Source organism: Lucilia sericata, unplaced genomic scaffold, assembly GCF_015586225.1.
Source record: "Lucilia sericata isolate MDLA Ls3-8-SP2 unplaced genomic scaffold, ASM1558622v1 Contig000094F_arrow, whole genome shotgun sequence".
Lineage (NCBI taxonomy): Eukaryota > Metazoa > Arthropoda > Insecta > Diptera > Calliphoridae > Lucilia > Lucilia sericata.
Window position 1 is genome coordinate 300569 of NW_023994126.1, and position 21201 is coordinate 321769.

At 31.1% G+C, this 21201-nt stretch overlaps 1 protein-coding gene across 4 annotated transcripts in view; it reads left to right on the plus strand.

Moving 5' to 3' along the window:
• LOC119599870 (tubulin polyglutamylase TTLL5) overlaps positions 1-21201 on the plus strand; it is a 214203-nt gene that overhangs the window by 105763 nt on the left and 87239 nt on the right. The window lies entirely within an intron of this gene.

Sequence of the window (21201 nt, forward strand, 5' to 3'; positions counted from 1 at the left end):
TTAAGATTTGAATTATTTTAAATATTACTGTGCAATAATTGTAAAAAATGTTTGAAAAAATAAGCTAAAAGAGCGTTGTTCTGTTAAGAATTTGGTGTCACTACAATGAAGTGACTACATGTTAGAAAGGCTAACATCTTCCAAAAACATTTTTTTGAAAAAAAATCATTAAAATTTAAAATATACAATAAAACAAAAATGTATGAACATGTAAAAACAGGTAAAAGATCGGTAATGCCGTATCTTACATACGCACCAACACAACACGTTTTACCAAGATTTGCTCATTTATTAGATTTATGCTTAAATTTTATTATCGTGTATCGGTTTTATTTTCGGAATACGATCTTAATGGTTTGGATCCCGGACCGAGCTCTAAGAAGGATGTTTTAAAACAAATCATTTTTTTTCGAATGTATCATAATACTAATATGTTTTAATAATTTATTAAGAATAAATTTATTTTCTGAAATAGGATTTACATATATAGAGGTAAACTATGAACCTATGAATCTTGATTATGAAGAATTTCATCTCTGCACATGATTTTAAGCACGTTATTTATGGACGCTTGGATATAATATAGACCGATTCTTATGGAATTTGATAGAGACATTTAAGATCGTATAAAACTTATTAAGGTTATATTTAATTTTGCATCATCCTTCAGGAAAGCTGTTAAATTTGGAGAAGATGAGTACCGATTTTGGGGTGCTTGTGCTACTTTTGGGAACCTAACAATCAACTCAGAAAAAAAGATTCAATATAACCAGTTCTTTTTATTCTTAGCAAATTTTTGAAATTTATTTTTGTTAATTTTTTTTTAATTTCGAAAATATTATTGACAATTTATTCCAGAATTACAAACTTGCGTATTTGAATATAACCCTCATAATTCATTTGTTACATCAACATTTATATTGTTTTCTAAAAGCTCATTGAAGTATGAGTAATAAACCTGACATCTATTCACCAAGATTTAAGATTATTTCAATTTTCAATATTTTTGCGATAAGAATACATCTGCTAAAGTGTTGTGAATAAGACCCATAAAATTGGTTATATAAAAAATAACTAAATCTTTAAATACTACATATTTTTTCTTCCGAACCCTTTTTTAGCATTTTTTTCGTAATGATTATTTTAATTAGTTATTTTATATACATACATACATATATATGTATGTATATACTTATTCTTAGGGGCATTAAAAAATTTTCGAACAGGTTTTGTACCTAACCCTTTCCGAATTTGATAAAACTTGATACACACATTCTTTGTATCCATACGAAGTTTAAAGTTCACCAAAATTTCCAAATTCATTACGGTTTAGATTTTATCAAGGTTCAAAGTTCAAATTTTTTAAGACTTTTTTCAACAAGTACATATTAAATTTTATATATGTATATATATTTTATTTATATGTATATTTTCTAAAATATTTATCGTTTTAGTTCCTAATTAAAACCTATGTCTTGCAGTTTGAAAATATTTTATTTAAAATATTTCTGTTTTCAAGTATGAATTATGACATCAAACAACGTCTTAGTCAAGGATATCTCAAAAAGGCACCTTATATTTTCTTTATTCCTTCACATAAGATTGCTTATAGTGTTTTCAACAAAATATAAAAATTTCAGAATGGGACAATGAGGGGATCTCAAGTAAATTAACTTTTAGTAAAATAATCCAAATCATTTCCATACAAATTTCAAAAATTTTAATTTTTTGTTCATAAACAATTTAATTTTTGTTTCAAATTTTTAAATTTATTTTTGTGTTCATCAACAAATAAAACTTTAAATTTTTAAATATCTTGAATATTATCAAACTACAAGACATAGGCTTTAATTGGGAACTAAAACGATTAAAATCAGATAAACAATTTAGTAAATATACGATGTTACATTTAATGCTTGTTGAAAAAAAATCCCCAAAAAAAAAAATATGAACTTTAAACATCGATAAAATCTGGGCCGTAATGAATTTGAAAATTTTGGAAAACTTTAAATTCCATATTTACAAGAAGAATGTGTGTACCGAATTTCATCGAAATCGGAGAGGGTCATGTTCAAAATCCTACTTTTTTGTTCGAAATTTTTTGAAATTACCTCTTATTGATTTTGTAAAGGGATATTTATATAGGCAGGGTCAAATCATGGATCAATTCGAAATAGTCTTTTGCATTTTTCATATAAAAAATCTCATTTAATTATTTAAAAAATTGTGACCTGTACATTATACCTGGACAGCCAGCCGCACAGACGGGAAGACATGGCATAATGGACTTTTAAAAACTTGATTTGAATTTAGCACTTTTTTCGACGAATTTGCACTTTTTTGACCGTCATTTTGCACTTTATTCTGCGGGAGTTTTGGCAACACTGTATACGAGAAAAATAAAAAACATTTTTTTGAAAAGGTCCTTAGTTCACTACCTACGATTGAAAATTTTGAACTCAGTACAATATGTTCAAAAATAATTTTATACAATCTCTTCGAAATGGGTGTCAAAAATTCCGTAATTTTGAGCTTATCGCTAGAAAAATAATTAAAATTTTTCTTAGTGTATTTGTGGACCGCAAAACGACTTTTAGTGTATTCCAAGGGGCATATTATTTTCAAAAACACTAAAAGAATCTGAATGGACTATACCAAATGCCAAACTGTTTTTTAAAAATTTTTCTGTACATGCTAAAAATTATGAAAATTTTTGAAATAATATGCAAATTCAACCCACTAAAAATCATTTTGTGGACCAAAAATACTCTACAAAAATTTATAGATTATTTTTACGTATATTACGAAAATAAAAGAGGTCGACTTTCCTTATTAAATTTCGAAGATACCGTTTTTAAAAATTTTTTGGTTTACATTCGAAATTACATTATAATTTCCTGCTTTTTCATTTAAAATTATCCGAATTTCGAAACATAATCTATATATATAAAAATGAATGTGTGTTTGTTTGTATGTTTATATGTTTGAACGTTATAGACTACTAAACGGCTGAACCGATTTTATTCAAATTTTCACAGCGTATTCCTGTATGTCTGGAATAGGCTACTTTTTATTTTGAAATTCCAAGTGGGCGAGGAATATAACCCTCATAATTCATTTGTTACATCAACATTTATATTGTTTTCTAAAAGCTCATTGAAGTATGAGTAATAAACCTGACATCTATTCACCAAGATTTAAGATTATTTCAATTTTCAATATTTTTGCGATAAGAATACATCTGCTAAAGTGTTGTGAATAAGACCCATAAAATTGGTTATATAAAAAATAACTAAATCTTTAAATACTACATATTTTTTCTTCCGAACCCTTTTTTAGCATTTTTTTCGTAATGATTATTTTAATTAGTTATTTTATATACATACATACATATATATGTATGTATATACTTATTCTTAGGGGCATTAAAAAATTTTCGAACAGGTTTTGTACCTAACCCTTTCCGAATTTGATAAAACTTGATACACACATTCTTTGTATCCATACGAAGTTTAAAGTTCACCAAAATTTCCAAATTCATTACGGTTTAGATTTTATCAAGGTTCAAAGTTCAAATTTTTTAAGACTTTTTTCAACAAGTACATATTAAATTTTATATATGTATATATATTTTATTTATATGTATATTTTCTAAAATATTTATCGTTTTAGTTCCTAATTAAAACCTATGTCTTGCAGTTTGAAAATATTTTATTTAAAATATTTCTGTTCTCAAGTATGAATTATGACATCAAACAACGTCTTAGTCAAGGATATCTCAAAAAGGCACCTTATATTTTCTTTATTCCTTCACATAAGATTGCTTATAGTGTTTTCAACAAAATATAAAAATTTCAGAATGGGACAATGAGGGGATCTCAAGTAAATTAACTTTTAGTAAAATAATCCAAATCATTTCCATACAAATTTCAAAAATTTTAATTTTTTGTTCATAAACAATTTAATTTTTGTTTCAAATTTTTAAATTTATTTTTGTGTTCATCAACAAATAAAACTTTAAATTTTTAAATATCTTGAATATTATCAAACTACAAGACATAGGCTTTAATTGGGAACTAAAACGATTAAAATCAGATAAACAATTTAGTAAATATACGATGTTACATTTAATGCTTGTTGAAAAAAAATCCCCAAAAAAAAAAATATGAACTTTAAACATCGATAAAATCTGGGCCGTAATGAATTTGAAAATTTTGGAAAACTTTAAATTCCATATTTACAAGAAGAATGTGTGTACCGAATTTCATCGAAATCGGAGAGGGTCATGTTCAAAATCCTACTTTTTTGTTCGAAATTTTTTGAAATTACCTCTTATTGATTTTGTAAAGGGATATTTATATAGGCAGGGTCAAATCATGGATCAATTCGAAATAGTCTTTTGCATTTTTCATATAAAAAATCTCATTTAATTATTTAAAAAATTGTGACCTGTACATTATACCTGGACAGCCAGCCGCACAGACGGGAAGACATGGCATAATGGACTTTTAAAAACTTGATTTGAATTTAGCACTTTTTTCGACGAATTTGCACTTTTTTGACCGTCATTTTGCACTTTATTCTGCGGGAGTTTTGGCAACACTGTATACGAGAAAAATAAAAAACATTTTTTTGAAAAGGTCCTTAGTTCACTACCTACGATTGAAAATTTTGAACTCAGTACAATATGTTCAAAAATAATTTTATACAATCTCTTCGAAATGGGTGTCAAAAATTCCGTAATTTTGAGCTTATCGCTAGAAAAATAATTAAAATTTTTCTTAGTGTATTTGTGGACCGCAAAACGACTTTTAGTGTATTCCAAGGGGCATATTATTTTCAAAAACACTAAAAGAATCTGAATGGACTATACCAAATGCCAAACTGTTTTTTAAAAATTTTTCTGTACATGCTAAAAATTATGAAAATTTTTGAAATAATATGCAAATTCAACCCACTAAAAATCATTTTGTGGACCAAAAATACTCTACAAAAATTTATAGATTATTTTTACGTATATTACGAAAATAAAAGAGGTCGACTTTCCTTATTAAATTTCGAAGATACCGTTTTTAAAAATTTTTTGGTTTACATTCGAAATTACATTATAATTTCCTGCTTTTTCATTTAAAATTATCCGAATTTCGAAACATAATCTATATATATAAAAATGAATGTGTGTTTGTTTGTATGTTTATATGTTTGAACGTTATAGACTACTAAACGGCTGAACCGATTTTATTCAAATTTTCACAGCGTATTCCTGTATGTCTGGAATAGGCTACTTTTTATTTTGAAATTCCAAGTGGGCGAGGAGCCACGCCTATATTAAGAAAATATTAAATCCGTATATTTTAGATAATATAACAGTTAGTGTCCTCAAATTTTGTCGGAGCAACTTTAGTGTCAATATAATTATTTAGGACAAAAAGTAGGCGGACTATCATTAGGGGGCGTGGCATCTCCCATATAAATTAAATGCAAAAATACGTTTATCTTGGAAACTATTACAGTTAGAATCTTCAAATTTAGCACGATAAACTTTAACGTCCATCTAAACATTTTGGGTAATAAATTGGCGGACTACCCATGAGGGGAGCGGCACCTCCCATATTAATTAAAGACAAAAATTCGTTTATCTGGAAAACTAATGGAACTAAATTCTTCAAATTTCGCACGAAGAACTTAAATATTCATCTGAACATTTTGGAGGAAAAAAAAGCGGATTTTCATCTGGGGGGTCTTGAAGCCCCCACATGAATCAAATAGATAAATTCGTATATCTGAGAAACTATTAGAGCAAATTTTATGTGGAGAACTTTGAAATTCATGTGAACATTTAGAGCATAACGGGCGGACTTTCAATGGGTGGCTTGGCACAACATATATGAATTAAATATAAAATTTCGTACATCTTGGAAATTCTTATATTATTAAAATTTTTTATAGATAGATAGAAATTGGCGATAGATAGAAAGTGGCGAACTTGCAATAATTTGCTTGACATCTTTCATATGTAACATATAATAAATCTGGTATTTATTTATACATATTCCTTTTAGGGTAGCAATGCACACTGGGTATAGCTAGTCTAAAATGAAAATTCTTAATTTCAACTGTTTTGTTATGAAATAAATGAAACATTTCAGCAGACCTTTTTTGAAATTCAAATGAATAATATAATTTTCAAATTAAATTTTCTGAATTCAAAATGAAAAATCTTAACTTCAATTGTTCTTGTCCTAATCTCAAATAAAAATTATCATCATAGTTTTCATGACAAACTTTTTAGTCATTAAAAATATCAAAATTTTCGAATTTTCTCAAAATACTTTAAATATACTAAAAGTTTTTGTTAAAATTATTAACTTGGAAAATAAAGTAACTCGGAAAAACATTTTCATTTTCATCTAGTTTCTCCTGGATTGGTCCAAAAATGAGTTATAAAATTTTAACGCTCAAAGCTTCTTAAATTAAAGCTTGTAAAAGGCCCAGTCGTTAAAGACCAATTGAAATAAGTTTTGAAAAACTGTTGTTTATGAAAAAAAAAAAATCGAAAAAGTGAGATTTTCAACATGACCCTCTCCGATTTCAATGAAATTCGGTACATCATTCTTCGTATAAATACGAAATTTAAAGTTCTACAAAATTTCCAAATGCTTGACGGTTTAGATTTTATCGATGTTAAAAGTTCATATTTTTAAAGATTTTTTTCAACAAGCATTAATTTTGACATGGTATATTTTCTAAACTAAGTATCTTTGTGAATTTAATCCTTTAAGTCCGTAAATAATTCCCATGTCTTGTAGTTAAAAAATTAGATTGGGAAAATGAGGGGGTCTCATGTAAATCAACTTTTAGTAAAATAAACCACTTCATTTCCATAAAAATTTAACAATTTTGAACTCTTTAATGAACACAAAAAATAATGACGTTATTATATATCGGCGCATTTCAAACATTTTCGAACGGATTTTGTACCCTACCCTTTCCGATTTTGATGAAACTTGGTACAGACATTCATTGTATAAATACGAAGTTTAAAGTTTTTTTTATTGAGGTTCAAAGTTCACATTTTTTTAAGATTTTTTTCAATAAGCATTAAATTTGGCATCATATATTTTCTAAGTTATTTATCCGATTTTAGTCGTTTTAGACCCCAATGAAAGAGTATGTCATTTGGGCATTTTTTATTCAAAATATTATTGTTTTAACATAAGAATAATGATATCGAAAAATGTCCTTCAGTCAAGGATATCTCTAAAAAGGTATCTTCCATTTTCTTTATTCCTACACCTAAAAAAGCTTAAAGTGTTCTTAATAAAATATAAAAATTTCAGAATGGGACTATGAGGGTTCTCAAGTAAATCAACTTTTAGTAAAATAATCCACATTAGCAGCATTTTTTAAACAAATGGATTTATTAAATCCAAAATTTAGTTCTCCCTCTGTACGTCAGGTGGATAAAGCAAAAGGTTTTAATCGAGGCTAAACAAATTTCAAATCACAATGTCAGCAGCGGCCGACAGATGGAGTTATTTCAAAATTTAATATTAAATTTGTAAATTTTCCATAAAATTTGTAACAATTTGTTGCAAAAATTGGTATTTGCACTGAAATATCATGTTTGAAATATTTAACATTTTGTTTATTTTCCTATTTTATACATTTTAAAAAATATTTGCCATCTATTGGTGAATAGCAAAATAAAACAAATTAATTCATTTTTAAATTATTTTGGTTTTGTTCTATGAATACAATGCATTGCCACATTGAAATTAGCTAAATCCAACTATTTTTTTGGATTTAATAAATCCAATTTGGATTTACTTCTTTTAGCTGCAGAACCGCCATTGTTGCACTAAAATTAATTTTTCTTTCACCTTCTATTAGCATATACAGTGTATTTTCAGATTATGATGACCAAAACTAAATTTCATCCTACAAAGATAGTTTTTTTTTCTTGAAATAAAATAAATCCAGTGATTAAAAAAAGCCCCTATTATTTCCCTACATAAAGGTCTGAAAATTTAAAAAAGAATAACATTTATTACCAAAAACGTTTAAATTTTAATTTTTTTTGAAATTGCCTTATTGCCCCGCTCTAATTTTTTATATTTTGCTCACGACACTAAAAGTTACTTTTGGTGAAGGAAAACAAAAATGGAAGGCACCTTTTTTGAGATATCCTTCACTCAAAGACATTTTTATACCCACCATCAAAAGGATGGGGATATATTGTTTTTGTCATTCCGTTTGTAACACATCGAAATACTCATCTAATTAAATTCTAAGACGAATTCTAAGCTATGTCCGTCCATCTGTCTGTCTGTTGAAAACACTATAGAGTCCAAACGGAAGTAGCTAGCGGGCTGAAATTTTGCATAGACATTTTATATTGATGCAGTTTGTTTGGTATGGGCAATATCGGTACACGATTTCGCCTAGACCCCATAGAAGGTCCCTTCAGAAAATGGCTTTAACGCTCAAACTGACTAAAAGAAGCAGCTATAGCGATGAAATTCGATATGAACATATTCTATAGAAATCTAAATTGCTTTGTAAAATTTTATAAGGATCGGTCCATAATTGACCCTACCCCCCATATAAGGTCCCCTTCAGAAAATGTCGTTAACGCTCATAACTGCCTAAAAGAAGCTTCTATAGCGATGAAATTCGTTATGAACATATTCTATAGAAATCTAAATTGCTTTGTAAAATTGTATAACGATCGATCCATAATTGACCCTACCCCACATATAAGGTTTCCTTCAGAAAATGACTTTAACGCTCATAACTGTCCAAAAGAAGCATCTATAGCGATGAAATTCGACATGAACATATTTTATAGGAACCTAAATCGCTTTATAAGATCGGTCAGTCATAATTGACCCTACCCCCCATATAAGGTCCCCTTCAGAAAATGACTTTAACGCTCATTACTAGCCTAAACTGTTGGTATTTTCTTTCAAATATATTTGTGGAAATTCAACAATAAAAGACCGTTGAGTGGTATAGAGAAATTAGCAATTATATTTATTAATATTAAGATTTGAATTCAATTTTGTTCTTTACTTCACAATGATTTATATTGGAATGCAAAAATTAAGTATTTAACAAAAAACTGTAACAGTCATTCTTTTGACAGTATATATAATGTATTGGGCTTGTGTTCAGTGTTGCAAATTCTCAACAAACTCCCCCTCAATCCTAATACATTAGCAAATAAAAAATTACAATTTCAAATTTAATAATTTACAACCATTTAAATGTTTGTTTTTACATAAAACTTTTGTTAGTATGTCTGCAGCATTTTCATCAGAGGCTACGTACTCCAAATCAATATTTTTCTTCTCATATTGTTCCCGAATATAATGCTTCTCTTATGTACAGCCACCATAAAATTAGCACTTTGGTTGTCACAAAATATTGTTGTTGGATTTGTAGTGAGTTCATCAAAATACAGCTCTTTCAATACATTACGATGAAAAACTACTTCCTTTGTACCTTGACATAAAGCGATATACTCCGCTTCCATGGTACTCAATGATACGATTGGCTGTTTCCTAGACTCTCAGGCAACAGGACTTAAAATCACTAGAATTAGACGAATATATTATTTTACCAGCGGGATTCTTTTTCAGGTATCGTAAAAGATGTTTTGCAGCTCGAAAATGATTTTCATGTGGATGAGAATTAAGTTGTGAGAGTCTGGAAACCACATGAATTAAATCCGATCTTGTAATTACCGCAAGATACATCAAAGCACCGATTAAACTCTGAAAGCCTTTCACATCTAAGTCATCGCATTTCTTGTTACATTTTTCTAGCACAGTTTCGCTCGGCCATGGTGTAGATGCAGGTTTCGAATCCGCCATACCCCATCGCTCCAATATTTCTTCCGTTGGTGAATAGATATATCACCTCTCAGACCATCTCTATTTATTTCCATACCCAAATAGAATGATATTGGACCACGATATACAACCTCAACATGTTTATTTAATTTCAAAATAATATTTTTCATTTCACGTTCATTTGAACTAGGTAACAGCATATCGTCAACATAAATCGCAATAATATTCAGATTAGAACCACTTCGCCGTATATAGACACAAGTATCAGTTTGACATCGTTTAAAATTCATTTGAAGTAAAATATAATTTATTTTCTTGTTCTACTCACGTCCAGCTTGCTTTAAACCATATAAAGCTTTCGTAAGTTTACACACCTTGTTGGGGTAACGAGAATCTTCAAACATATGTGGTTGTGACATGTAAACTTCATCTTCAATGTCACCATTTAAATATGCTGCTACAATATCAATATGATTTACCAACAATTTAAACCTTGCTGATATAGCTAACAATAACCTAATTGTGGAATGACGAACAACTGGAGCAAAAGTTTCTTTGTAGTCCACGTTTTGTTCTTGAAAACACCCTTGAGCAACAAGCCTTGCCTTGTATTTTTCCACCGACCCATCTGGTTTACGTTTTACAGCTAATACCCATTTGCAACCGACCACGTTCTTTCCTTTTGGTTTATCTACCAGCTTCCACGTTTTATTTTAAACTAAAGAATCAAATTCTGTCTGCATAGCTTCATTCCACCTCGTAGAATTTTCAGATTTTAAAGCTTCAGCCACCGTTTCAGGATTTTCAATTATAGAATTTAACATCTCAATGCCATCTTGAGTACAATATTTTTTTCTGGGTCTCCCCCTCTCACCAGATCTCAACATTTTTGGTCTTCCACGTTTTCTTTTGTTTTCCACAACGATTGTCTCCTCTCTGTCAGTTTCGTTGAAACTTAAATTTTCTTCATCATCATTTTTAGTTTCTTCTTCTTCTATTTCTTCTTCAATTGGTGGTTCAGTTCTTTTAAAAAGATTGACAAACAAGTTATTTTCTTCTTTTTCTGGAATTAAAACTTTTTCAAATGATTCTTCAAAGAAAATTACATCACGAGAAATAGTTATTTGTTTAGTAGTTGAACTATATAAACGATATCCTTTTGTAGACAATTGATAACCAACGAATTTCATTTTATTACCTTTTGGCAAGAGTTTACTACCTTTCGGTTTTGGACCCTTATTTAAAACAACTGCATCACATCCAAACGTCTTCAAATGAAAAACTGAAGGCTTTTTACGAAACCACCTTTCATAAGGAGTGACATCATTTAAAACTTTTTTTGGAGCACAATTCCTTAAATAAGTTGCTGTGTTGATGGCTTCTCCCCATAACATCTGTGGTAATCCCGAAGATTCCAGTAAACATCTTCCCATCTCAACCAACGTAAGGTTCGCCCTTTCAGAGACACCAGTCTGTTGTGGAGAATAACTCACTGTTGTTTGATGAACAATACCTTTCATTTTGAAATATTCTTCAAATCTGGAATTTACAAATTCCGTTCCATTATGGCTTCGAACGATTTTAATTAAGCGTCCTGTCTGCGTCTCCGCTGTCCCAGCAAAAGTACAGAATGCATCAAAGGCATCTGATTTATTTTTTAAGAAATATGTTGATGTGTAACGCGAGTAATCATCAATAAAAGTGATGAAATAAGACGGCCCACTCAATGTTTTTGTACCAATTGGTCCGCATAAATCGGTATGCACCAATTCCAGCAAGTCGTTTGATTGTACACTGGCATAGCTTTTGTATGGCTTTGCAGATATTTTACAAACTGCACAAGTAACACACTCAATCGATTTTGGCAACTTCACATTAAATCCTTTTACCATATTGTTTTTATTTAATTTATTTAAATCATTTATATTTAAGTGACCAAAACGTTGATGCCATTTAATACCAATACTTTCATTTATTAATCCGTACGCACCTTCAATATTTTCCACCTTCTCAATAGATTTTATATTTACTATAAACATTTCGCCTTTTAAATCAGCTGTCAAAATTTTTGCTTTATCTTTGCTTATTTCTGCTTTATTATCCACGAATTTGACAATATGTCCAGCTTTAACTATTTTATTAATAGATAAAAAATTCGAATGCAGTTTTGGCACATATAAAACATTCTTCAGTTCAAGTTTACAGTATTCTGTTATTATTTTAATACTGCCTATTCGCTCTGCTATAATACTCTCACCTGATGCTAATAAAACGTTCTGCTTCGACTCAGTCATAGAAATGAAATATTCATTAGATCTACACATGTGTGACGTCGCGCCGCTGTCAAGTACCCACATCTCTGTTACTTTACATTCATTGTCATTTAAAGAACAAGCATATTCATTTTCTTGTCTCTCTTTACATTGTGAACGTATGTGGCCCTTTTTTCCACAGCGAAAACATTTTATGTTATTAATGTTATTGACATGACCTTCATTATTAACATTACCATTGTTGTTGTTGAAAGGAATTTTTGAAGAATTTTTGTTCCTATAGCTGTTTTTGTTATTGTTGCTGCTGCTGTTAAATTGTTTTTTATTTCTTTTGAAGTTGTTTCTCGAATTTGCCGCGAATACATTTTCTGTTGGATTGTTTAATTTAGTTCCTTGTCTCATTTCTTCTTCTAATATTTTAGAAATTAATTTATCGTATTTTGGCAAATTATCCCGACTTTCAATTGCTACCACAAAACTTTCCATTTCGTCCGGCAAACTACATAATAATACGATTGAAAGCAAGTCTTCATTTAAAACGATTCCAATTTCTTTTAAATCATCCACTATCGAACAAAACTCATTAATTTGTACCGCAAATTTTTCGTTGTTTTGAAATTTAAATTTAACCAGCCTTTTAAAAAGATTCACTTTTCTTGATGCCGTGTTGGATTTGTATATTGAACTCAATACATACCATGCATTCTTAGCCGTTGAACAATTATAAATAAATTAATCAAAAAATAATTATAGTTGAAAACCTAAAAACTCCAAGCTTAGAAAATTTGAAGAGGATCGGTCCATAATTGTTATGTAATTTTTGAAAATTTAACTAAAAACTAATACAAAATCTTCAAAAAGTTTCGATTCTCATATCTAAAATTGCGTATAGTCATTAAAATCAAGTAAAATCGTCACTACCAAAATATATACCGAGCGAAAAAAGTTCCCCCCCCAAACGCTTGAGCTGGATCCGCGCCTGCTCGGGACACTCTAATGTACATATGCTGTTAATCCAAACTTATATCTTTTCTATTGATATATTTGAATACTTTTTGAAATTATGTAATTTTATGTAAGTATAAGTGAACTAAATATAGAACAAGTAAGAGTGCTATATTCGGCTATGCCGAATCTAATATACCCAACATCAAACCGTATGCCCTAAAAGGAATGCCCTCCTATAAACATCAGGGTGATATTACTAATCATTTAGTAATATCTATCAATTTACTGATAGAACCTTATATGAGAGGTAGGGTGAATTATTGACCTTTTTTATAAAATTTTAATTATTTTTTAGACCGATTTTGGTTTATATAAAACATGTTTACATCGAATAGCAGTTCCCGACACTTTCCGGTAGGAAGATTTACGTTCCTATAATGTACTTAAGTCAAATTTCATCTCTTCACTCGTAAGCCAGTAAAGAGCGTTAAAGTATTTATCTGGAGGGCACCTTATATGGGGATAGGGTCAATTATGGACCGATCCACATAAAATTTGCTAGAGAGGATTTTGTTGGTAAGAGACTTACTTATGTCAAATGTCATTGCTTTATTCGTATTTTTATGAAAGTAATGAGCGTTAAGGTCGTTTTTTGAAAGGGATCTTATATGGGGGTAGGGTTGCGAGCTGGCTGGACTTGGCTGGATTGTCCAGCTTTTTTGATGCTTGTCCAGTTTCAAGCTAAAATTTAATTTGTCCAGCTAAATAAAATATTTTTAGTACACTGCAATAATTTTTATGTTATCTTTGTCAAATCATGTTAGCCAACATTGATTGTACATTTGTTATAGAACTAAATTATGATTTCCCTCTTCTATCATCATGTTTCAACACTTGAACAGCTGATGTCGTAATAAATATTAGGTCTGTTCGCGTACTCGATAATTTACAACAATTTGCAATAATTGTTATTGGATTCCGTTCGCGTACTTTCGAAAACTTGCAACGAGAGAGTAAGAGAGCGGTAAAAATTACAGTTCGTTGATAGAGAATTTTTTGATTTTACTGGATATTTTTTCCCCAGTAAAAAATATCCAACTTATATTCACAAAACATGTTTGATTTATGAATATGTAAACAAACCAAAGAAATCAAAAATTTGGTAAATTTTAAATTTTTTGAAAGAAATATATAAATTAATAACACACGAATAATTAAAAATTATTTGTAATTAGATTTATTTTAATTTTATTTATCATAAATTATTTTTTAAAAGAGTTTATTTGTCATGAAAAATCATAACAAATATTGTCAATCTAGCGTTTTTAAAACAATTTAGTTTGTCTTTCTCTTAGCGATTTTGTGTAAATTTTTATTTTAATAATATGTTTGTATCATGAAATTTTAAAACAATAACATATTTTTAATGATACTACATGTTTTGTTAACTTTAAATATCCATTTATTTATAGGAAAAATCAAAGTTTCAATTATTTGTTTTTTAGTGTTTTGTTAGCGATTGAGATTTCAGCAAAAGGGCATTACCAATCTTTGTTTATAAACAAAAAATTGGATTTCGCGTATTTTTTTGGATATTTTTTTGATTGAGAGTAAATTAAAAATTAGTCTCTATCATAAAGTTACTGTATATTTCTTACAGGAAAGTACGCGAAAAGACCTATTATTGCGAGCGATAGTCAATTTCTTTACGTACAGCTTACGTACTTATGACTTTTAAAATTTAAAACTTCAAAAATGGAGCTTTTTCACATCTTTTGCTCTAAAAAACTAAGTTAACGAAGTGATCGGGGAAAACTAAAAATATATTCGTACTCTGTGGACTATAACAAAACGGAATTGGTATATGAGAACCCCTGCATTTTTTGGTGTATCACTGTGAAATTATTTACAAAAAACCAAAATTAGCATTTTCTCAGTATTTTTTTATGTCCAGCTTTTTTTGTTTTGTCCAGCTTTTTAAAGCCCAATGTCCAGCTTTTTGCGAATCGGAATCTGGCAACCCTATATGGGGGGTAGGGTCAATTATGGACCGATCCACATAAAATTTGATAGACAGATTTTGGCTCGCATGGAACTTATGTGTGTCGAATTTCATTGCTATACTCGTATTTTTAAGACAGTAATTAGCGTTAAAGTAATTTTCTGAAGGGGATCTTATATGGGGGGTAGGGTCAATTATTTACCGATCCACATAAAATTTTTGTAGAGGGATTTTGGCTCGCATGAAACTTTTGTGTCGAATTTCATCGCTATATTCGTATTTTTAAGCCAGTAATGAGCGTTAATGTCATTTATATGGGGGGTAGGGTCAATTATGGACCGGTCCTCATAAGATTTGGTAGGGAGGTTTTTGATCATATGAAACTTATTTATGTCAAATTTCATCTCTATACTCGTACTGTTAAAACAGATGTGCCCTTTAAAGCTGTTTTTCGGGGGTCTACTTGTATGGGGGCTATCCAAAACGTGGACCGATATTGCCCATTTTCAATACCAAACAAACCATATCTATAGAGAACATGGAAAATTTCAACCCTCTAGCTCATTCCGTTCGGACTCTATCGTGCTTTCAACAGACAGACGGACGGACATTGCTAAATCGTCTTAGAATTTAATAAGGATCCAGAATATATACTTTTATGGGTCTATGACCAATATTTCGATGTGTTACAAACGGAATGACAAAATCATTTTTTGATGGTGATTGAATGCAATTGAGAAGACATTCCGACTTAATGACATTGGAGTTAAGAATCTTGAATGATGCAAGGCTGTCCGAGTATATATGTATAGTCGAATTTTCGAATTTAGTTCCCGGATTCTTCTCGCGGCAGTATAGATGGCATATATCTCTGCTTGAAGGACCGTGCAGGTGTCAGGTAGTCGAAGAGATAGTAGAAGATTTAGATCATCGGAGAAGATTCCCGATCCCGTACCCCTTTCTGTCTTTGAGCCATCTGTGTAGATTGAGATCACGTCGTCCCTTAGGACAGTATTCGCGGCCCAATTATCCCTTTTCGGTATTTTGGTCTTGAATGACCTATTAAAATTCAGTGTAGATAGAATGTAATCTGTTTCCTGCCCCATGATAGGCCTGCCTATCTTTTGTAGGATGGTGCCATGACCAATGCGGACGTGCTTCAACCCGTTCTACTGTTTAAGTCGTAGAGCAGATTTAGCAGAAATGCATTTTATGTATATATCAAGGGGAGTTATGTTTAGCATCGTCTCTAGACTAGCCTGAGGGGTGGAGCTCAAACAGCCAGTGATTGCAAGACATGCTAATCTTTGTACCTTGTTTAGAATAGAGAGATGAGTCTTGGTATCCACCGCTCTCCACCAAACAAGAGCTCCGTAGGTCAAAATAGGTCTTATGACCGCGGTGTACATCCAGTGCACAATGTATGGTTTAAGACCCCATCTTTTCCCAAAAGTTTTCTTGCATATATAGAAGGCATATAAGGCCTTCTTCATTCGACTCTCAGCATTACGTTTCCACGTGAGTTTAGAGTCTAGGATTACGCCAAGATATTTGGCCTCGATTGAGGTGTTCAAAATGGTACCATCCAAACGCGGAGGTCTGAATTCTGGAATTTTGTACCTCCTGGTGAAAAGAACCAGTTCAGTTTTGGCCGGGTTGACACCCAGACCGTTTTCCTTGGCCCATGATAGTAGAACGCTGAGGGCTGATTCCATGAGTTCACTTATTGTGGGAGGAAACTTCCCTTGAATAAGAAGCATATGCGACTACTTTGAAGCCCATCCTACTGAGTCTGAAAAGGATTTTATTTACAACAAGATTTAACAGGAGTGGAGAGATGACACCACCTTGTGGTGAGCCCCTTGTCACAACTTTCCTTGTCTTGCCAATACCCATATTAGAGTTGATGGCCCTACTCTTAAGCATGTTTTCTGTTCAGTTTCTTATCCGCTGATCAACACCTAGGTCACTCAGTGCATCGACTATTGCGGATATGTTCACGTTGGTAAACGCATCCTCAAAGTCTAAGAATGATGCCATAACATATTCTTTTATGTCAAGTGCCTTCTCTATAGTTCCGACAACGTCATGTAAGGCTGTCTCCAGCGACCTTCATTTCAGGTATGCGTGTTGTGCTCTACAGAAGTTATCAGGAGAGATGATGTTCCTGACATGGATGTCGACCAATATTTCCAATGTTTTCAATAAAAACGATGACAGACTGATCGGCCTATAGTCTTTGGCGGTATTATGGTTTACTTTTCCCGTTTTGGGGATTAATACCACTGTAACCTCTCTCCATACTTTAGGAATATATCCTGTTTCTCCATACTAACAATGGAATTGACTAATTCACTTATGTGGATTCGAGAAGCTGTGAGGTGCTCCAAAGTGGAGCCTTCATTTTCATCATCTCTGCAACCCGGAAAGTGTGTCTCCATAAGCAGTTCCAGAGTTTCGGTTTCGGAAGCTTTGACGATAATCGTCCCAGCTTAACGGGTTCTGTTTAGGTTTCCACCATGGTTGCCGGAATTTCCTAGGTACCTGCCGCACCCTACATGAAGCATAGTAGGCTTCCCTTAAAGTCCTGGATAGATAATCTACTGAGTCGTCCAAGTCTTGTGTACCATGTAGTTCATCCGTTTCCAGAGGTGGTATGGTATCAATCAGATTACCGAATTTGAACCAGTCGGTTTTCCTAGGATTTCTAAAGGGGTTTTCCCTAGCCATCGTAAGCTGTATCGTAAAGATTATTCTGTGATGATCGGAGAATGAGCACTCGAGTGATACTCTCCAATCAAGAATTCTGAGTCAGTGTTCCCTACCAAAGTAATATCAAAGACCTGTTCTCTGATCCTATTGAAAAACGTTGGTCTATTACCCCTATTGCAATCACTAAGGTTAGTAGTTAGAAGGTATTGAAGTAAACACTCACTCATTAATATCCGAGCTCCCCCACAGAGTATGATGGGCATTAGCATCACATCCCATGGCAAGATCATGGCTCCTTGTATTACACCATTCTATTAGTAGTTTTCGGATTGTCTTCGTCGTACGGTAGGTACGCATATGATATAATTAGAGTTGGTAGCCCCTGTCGCTCTAATGCAACTACCGTTAAATCACCAGAACTGTAATTAGATAGAAGGAAAACTTTAATGTCTTTCCTGACCAATATACAGCTCCTTATTTTACCTTCAGGGATTGGAGAGAGGAGCACATAGTTTCGTGACAGGACGCCTCGAACTTTATTGGCTGCAAGCCAGGGTCCTTGGATTAAGGCCACGTGGATAACTACCTTCTCCATAAAGCGCAGCAAGTCGTCCGCTGCTGCTTCGGAGTGGTGCAGATTAATCTGTACCACCCTCAGGCCGCTTGGATTCATCACTGCGTTTCTCTGCGGGCAAGAACAACCGAAGTTGGTTGAGCCCGTATTTTATGACGCCTTGAGAGGAACGAAGGAGTTTTGGTATAGCTAGTCAACAAAAAGCGTTTTTTCCAATATCTTCCGATTTTTAGGGTATATTGAAGATTCTAAAAATGGTAAAATGATCTACTCATCTAGGGCTATAAAAAGCATTATATCGCGTAATGAGTGTTTTTGAGTGTCACACAGTGTAATTGATGAGCGCAAAAGTTATAGCGGTTTAAAATAATAAAATTAAAAAATCGTTAAAAATAGAGGTCAAGCTATTTTCAAATAAAAATAGTGGCCATTCGTAAACATTTATAAGAACTATTAGCGCATGTAAAAAAATAGTTATCGCAAATTTCATATTTCAGAAAATACACTGAAATTTAATAAAAATTATTTAATTTTTTTTTTTCAAATTATTTCAAAACCCAAAATTTTGCAAATAAAAACTTTTCGAAAAAAATTGTCTTAGTGAAAAAAATTGTCTTAGTGCCGGTCCACCCAAAGAAACTTTAGTTGAGAAACCTTTTCTTAATTATCTTTTAAAGTTTCCTTAATGTCTACACATAGAAACTTTTGTTTCAGAAGCTACGTGTTAATTGCATTGATTTGTTTTTGTACGAATGAGAAGAATAACAAAACAAAACGAGTTTCCGAGTACGAGAAACTCCGTACCGCGAGAGAGATGAATGATATTTCTTTCTCTTTCTCTCTCACGCAAAATCAAAAGTTTCCCTAAAATAGTTTCCTAGTGTGGACCGGCAGTTAATGAACTAAGTTGAAAACATGATTTTAATTATGTGTCATTATTATCAAAGCTTGGAAAGAATGAATTCTATTTGAAATTAATTCCAAATTTTTAATTCGGCTTTAAATTTTTGAATGTACCATTCTTTAAAATCATTCTTTGAATTTAAATTCTAAAGCTGAATTCCTCGGCTCTATGTTCCATTGAATTAATTCCTAAGAGAATTCATTCTTTATAGGAATGAATTCAATTGAATGATCATTCATATTTGTTTAATTCCTTCTATTACAAATTGAATGAAAGAAAAAAAAGTAATTAAATTTTTAATATACAGAATGCTTTTGAATTATAAAACAAAACTTTCATTCAATCTATTTCAAATTGAATGGTTGAAAATTTTTTAAATTCAATTTGTAATAGATTGAATTCAAACAAAATTTATATCATTTAGAGGGAATTTAAAAATCAATAGGAATTGTTGAAATTTATTTTAATTCAATTTGTAACAGATTGAATGCAAGCAAAATTAATTCATTCAGAAGGAATTTAACATTCTATAGGAATTAATTCATTAGAGATTTAATTCAACTACATCGAAAGCTTTAAGAATTAATTCTAGGAATTAAATCAAAGGGAATGAGTTTGAAGAATTGTTAATTCTTTAAAATATAACTCAATTTCAAAAAAAGAATTAAGGAATGAATTCTTTTACAGCTTTGATTATTATGTATAAATTCATAGTGAAATGTGTTCAAGTTGTTAAAAATGTTGCTATTATGTGAATTTATTTTTGAGGTTATGAAATCCGTATTTAGGTCGTAAAATTGTATATCCTTAAAATATTTTAATGCGCACCGGATTTTGGCATAATGCAAAACAAAAGATTTTATTTGACACTAATATTTCCGCAAATCATATGGCGCTATAGTTGTCTGAAAGCAATATGTTTTTCAGATAAACGCTGCTAGGACCGCTATAAATGAAAAATTTTTATATTTCTTTCGCAATATCTATTTAATTTACTGCAAAAAAATTAGAAGATTTTTGCATCGCGTCTTTAGTTAAAAATACAAAGAAAAATAAATTTACATTTTGCAAACATTTTAAAATTATCATAAAAAGTTCGGATTTACAAATTTTTTAATGTGCATTTGACTCGAAAGATTATAATGAGATTAAATTAAGGCGGTATTACAACTGTATTCTTAAATTGCTATGAATGTCACATTTGTAAAAAAATTTACGCCTATTCTTAGCAAGCCTGTAAAGGTCCTTCTCTGTACTTAGAAATCTGACATCAATAAGATATACCTTAAATTGCATGAAATTACTAGACCTATTAAATACTGTTGCTTAAATTTAATTTGAATAATGCCCGCACTTGGATTATTAAAAAAACTAAAAAAAAACAAGTTAGAGTGCTATATTCGGCTATGCCGAATCTTAAATACCCTCCACCAGCAAGCTAATTTTTATTGAAACCCATTTAACTATCTAATTTTTAGATAACTTACCAACATTTTTGTCGAACTTATTTCGATTAGGTCCAGAAAAATGTATATTAATTGGCCAGATAGAAAACATTTTAATAGAAGGATTTACCTATAATCATTTAATAACGAATTAAGTGGTATTAAGTGATTTTCAGAAGTTAACCTTATATGGGAGCTATTGTGTATACAAAATACACAATTATGTAAAATACACAATTATGTAAAATTTTATAACTTTGATTGTCAATGTGCGTGAAGTAATTTTCAGAAATGGTCCTTATATGGGAGTTGTGACCAATTGTGGACCGAGGAAACAATTTCGTATAATGATTTATATGCAGAAAAAGATCAAATCTAATATTACTCCAATAGCTTTATTAATCAATGCAATATGTGCGCTTAGGTGATTTTGGGAAGTGGACTTTATATAGGAGCTATGAGCAATTAAGGGCGGAGTGATTCATA